The following is a 5,000-nucleotide window of genomic DNA, read 5'->3' as shown; positions in this document are numbered from 1 at the left end:
ATGTAGAGCCCTATGTAGAGCTCTATGTAGAACCATATGTACAACCACATGTAGAGCCCTATGTAGAGTCCTATGTAGAGTCCTATGTAGAGCCCAATGTAGAGTCCCATGTAGAGCCCTGTGTAGAGTCCTATGTAGAGGCCTATGTAGAGTCCTATGTTGAGTCCTATGTAGAGCCCAATGTAGAGTCCCATGTAGAACCATATGTAGAGTCCCATGTAGAGCCCCATGTAGAGTCCTATGTAGAGCCCTATGTAGAACCCTATGTAGAGCCCTATGTAGAGTCCTATGTAGAGCCCCATGTAGAGTCCTATGTAGAGCCCTATGTAGAGCCCTATGTAGAGTCCTATGTAGAGTCCCATGTAGAACCCTATGTAGAGCCCTATGTAGAACCATATGTAGAACCACATGTAGAGCCCTATGTAGAGTCCTATGTTGAGTCCTATGTAGAGCCCAATGTAGAGGCCCATGTAGAGCCCTATGTAGAGGCCCATGTAGAGCCCTATGTAGAGGCCCATGTAGAGCCCTATGTAGAGGCCCATGTAGAGCCCTATGTAGAACCATATGTAGAGCCCGATGTAGAGCCCTATGTAGAGCCCTATGTAGAGTCCTATGAAGAGTCCTATGTAGAGGCCTATGTAGAATTGAATGTAGAGCCCTATGTAGAGCCCTATGTAGAACCATATGTAGAGCCCTATGTAGAGTCCCATATAGAACCCTATGTAGAGCCCTATGTAGAACCATATGTAGAACCACATGTAGAGTCCTATGTAGAGCCCCATGTAGAGTCCTATGTAGAGCCCTATGTAGAGTCCTATGTAGAGTCCTATGTAGAGTCCCATGTAGAGCCCTATGTAGAACCATATGTAGAACCACATGTAGAGCCCTATGTAGAGCCCAATGTAGAGTCCCATGTAGAGCCCTATGTAGAGGCCCATGTAGAGCCCTATGTAGAGGCCCATGTAGAGCCCTATGTAGAGCCCTGTGTAGAGACCTATGAAGAGTCCTATGTAGAGGCCTATGTAGAATTGAATGTAGAGCCCTATGTAGAACCATATGTAGAGCCCTATGTAGAACCATATGTAGAGCCCTATGTAGAGTCCCATATAGAACCCTATGTAGAGCCCTATGTAGAACCATATGTAGAACCACATGTAGAGTCCTATGTAGAGTCCCATGTAGAGTCCCATGTAGAGTCCTATGTAGAGTCCCATGTAGAGTCCCATGTAGAGTCATATGTAGAACCCTATGTGGAGCCCTATGTAGAACCCTATGTAGAGCTCTATGTAGAGCCCTACGTAGAGCCCTATGTAGAACCCTATGTAGAGCCCTATGTAGAGTCCTATGTAGAGCCCTATGTAGAGTGCTATGTAGAGCCCTATGTAGAGTCCTATGTAGAGTCCCATGTAGAACCCTATGTAGAGCCCTATGTAGAACCACATGTAGATCCCTATGTAGAGTCCTATGTAGAGTCCTATGTAGAGCCCAATGTAGAGTCCCATGTAGAGCCCTATGTAGAGTCCTATGTAGAGGCCTATGTAGAGTCCTATGTTGAGTCCTATGCAGAGCCCAATGTAGAGTCCCATGTAGAACCATATGTAGAGTCCCATGTAGAGCCCCATGTAGAGCCCTATGTAGAGCCCTATGTAGAACCCTATGTAGAGCCCTATGTAGAGTCCTATGTAGAGTCCTATGTAGAGCCCCATGTAGAGCCCTATGTAGAGTCCTATGTAGAGTCCCATGTAGAACCCTATGTAGAGCCCTATGTAGAACCATATGTAGAACCACATGTAGAGTCCTATGTAGAGTCCTATGTAGAGCCCAATGTAGAGCCCTATGTAGAGTCCTATGTAGAGGCCCATGTAGAGCCCTATGTAGAGGCCCATGTAGAGCCCTATGTAGAACCATATGTAGAGCCCTATGTATAGTCCTATGTAGAGTCCTATGAAGAGTCCTATGTAGAGGCCTATGTAGAATTGAATGTAGAGCCCTATGTAGAACCATATGTAGAGCCCTATGTAGAGTCCAGTGTAGAACCCTATGTAGAGCCCTATGTAGAACCATATGTAGAACCATATGTAGAACCACATGTAGAGTCCGATGTAGAGCCCCATGTAGAGTCCTATGTAGAGCCCTATGTAGAGTCCTATGTAGAGTCCCATGTAGAACCCTATGTAGAGCCCTATGTAGAACCATATGTAGAACCACATGTAGAGCCCTATGTAGAGCCCAATGTAGAGTCCCATGTAGAGCCCTATGTAGAACCCTATGTAGAGCCCTATGTAGAACCCTATGTAGAGCTCTATGTAGAGCCCTATGTAGAACCCTATGTAGAGCCCTATGTAGAGTCCTATGTAGAGCCCTATGTAGAGCCCTATGTAGAGTCCTATGTAGAGTCCCATGTAGAACCCTATGTAGAGCCCTATGTAGAGCTCTATGTAGAACCATATGTACAACCACATGTAGAGCCCTATGTAGAGTCCTATGTAGAGTCCTATGTAGAGCCCAATGTAGAGTCCCATGTAGAGCCCTGTGTAGAGTCCTATGTAGAGGCCTATGTAGAGTCCTATGTTGAGTCCTATGTAGAGCCCAATGTAGAGTCCCATGTAGAACCATATGTAGAGTCCCATGTAGAGCCCCATGTAGAGTCCTATGTAGAGCCCTATGTAGAACCCTATGTAGAGCCCTATGTAGAGTCCTATGTAGAGCCCCATGTAGAGTCCTATGTAGAGCCCTATGTAGAGCCCTATGTAGAGTCCTATGTAGAGTCCCATGTAGAACCCTATGTAGAGCCCTATGTAGAACCATATGTAGAACCACATGTAGAGCCCTATGTAGAGTCCTATGTTGAGTCCTATGTAGAGCCCAATGTAGAGGCCCATGTAGAGCCCTATGTAGAGGCCCATGTAGAGCCCTATGTAGAGGCCCATGTAGAGCCCTATGTAGAACCATATGTAGAGCCCGATGTAGAGCCCTATGTAGAGCCCTATGTAGAGTCCTATGAAGAGTCCTATGTAGAGGCCTATGTAGAATTGAATGTAGAGCCCTATGTAGAGCCCTATGTAGAACCATATGTAGAGCCCTATGTAGAGTCCCATATAGAACCCTATGTAGAGCCCTATGTAGAACCATATGTAGAACCACATGTAGAGTCCTATGTAGAGCCCCATGTAGAGTCCTATGTAGAGCCCTATGTAGAGTCCTATGTAGAGTCCTATGTAGAGTCCCATGTAGAGCCCTATGTAGAACCATATGTAGAACCACATGTAGAGCCCTATGTAGAGCCCTATGTAGAGCCCAATGTAGAGTCCCATGTAGAGCCCTATGTAGAGGCCCATGTAGAGCCCTATGTAGAGGCCCATGTAGAGCCCTATGTAGAGCCCTGTGTAGAGACCTATGAAGAGTCCTATGTAGAGGCCTATGTAGAATTGAATGTAGAGCCCTATGTAGAACCATATGTAGAGCCCTATGTAGAACCCTATGTAGAGTCCCATGTAGAGCCCTATGTAGAGTCCTATGTAGAGCCCTATGTAGAGTCCTATGTAGAGCCTGATGTAGAGCCCTATGTAGAGCCCTATGTAGAGACCTATGAAGAGTCCTATGTAGAGGCCTATGTAGAATTGAATGTAGAGCCCTATGTAGAGCCCTATGTAGAACCATATGTAGAGCCCTATGTAGAACCCTATGTAGAGGCCCATGTAGAGCCCTATGTAGAGGCCTATGTAGATTCGAATGTAGAGCCCTATGTAGAGCTCCATGTATAGCCCTATGTCGAGCCCTATTTAGAGTCCTAAGAAGAGTCCTATGTAGAGGCCTATGTAGAATTGAATGTAGAGCCCTATGTAGAACCATATGTAGAGCCCTATGTAGAACCCTATGTAGAGGCCCATGTAGAGGCCTATGTAGAGGCCTATGTAGAATCGAATGTAGAGCCCGATGTAGAGCCCTATATAGAGCCCTACATAGAGTCCCATGTAGAGTCCTATGTAGAGCCCTATGTAGAGCCCTATGTGGAGTCCTATGTAGAGCCCTATGTAGAGTCCTATGTAGAGCCCTATGTAGAGCCCTATGTAGAGCCCTATGTAGAGCCCTATGTGGAGTCCTATGTAGAGCCCTATGTGGAGTCCTATGTAGAGCCCTATGTAGAGTCCTATGTAGAGCCCTATGTAGAGTCCTATGTAGAGACCTATGTAGAGACCTATGTAGAGTCCTATGGGCCCTGGGCAAAGCAACGCTCTTTGTAGGGAATGGGGAGCCGTTTGAGACACATCCCTGGACCCCTTCTGGTCCTCTTATCTCAACGTCTAGAGGATTTACAAATATTACAACAACCTCTAACACACTGGACAACTCTCTCTCTCGCTCTCTCTCCCCACTTCTCTCTCTCTCTCTCTCGCTCCCCACTTCTCTCTCGCTCTCTCTCCCCACTTCTCTCTCTCTCTCTCTCGCTCCCCACTTCTCTCTCTCTCTCTCCCCACTTCTCTCTCTCTCTCGCTCCCCACTTCTCTCTCTCTCTCTCCCCACTTCTCTCTCTCTCTCTCCCACTTCTCTCTCTCTCTCCCACTTCTCTCTCTCTCTCTCTCTCCCCTCTGTCTCTCTCTCTCTCTCTCTCTGTCTCTCTCTCTCTCTCTCTGTCTCTCTCTCTGTCTCTCTCTCTCTCCCCACTTCTCTCTCTCTCTCCCCCCACTTCTCTCTCTCTCTCTCTCTCTCTGTCTCTCTCCCCACTTCTCTCTCTCTCTCTCTCTCTGTCTCTCTCTCTCTCTCTCTCTCTCTCTCTTCCTCTCCCCCCTTCCCCCCTTCTATCTCTCTCTCTCTCCCCACTTCTCTCTCTCTCTCTCCCCACTTCTCTCTGTCTCTCTCTGTCTCTCTCTCTCTCTTCCTCTCCCCACTTCTCTCTCTCTCTCTCTCTCCCCACTTCTCTCTCTCTCTCTTCCTCTCCCCACTTCTCTCTCTCTCTCTTCCTCTCCCCACTTGTCTCTCTCCCCACTTCTCTCTCTCTC

Source organism: Oncorhynchus kisutch, linkage group LG16, assembly GCF_002021735.2.
Source record: "Oncorhynchus kisutch isolate 150728-3 linkage group LG16, Okis_V2, whole genome shotgun sequence".
Classification (NCBI taxonomy): domain Eukaryota; kingdom Metazoa; phylum Chordata; class Actinopteri; order Salmoniformes; family Salmonidae; genus Oncorhynchus; species Oncorhynchus kisutch.
This window is presented reverse-complemented; position numbering follows the sequence as displayed.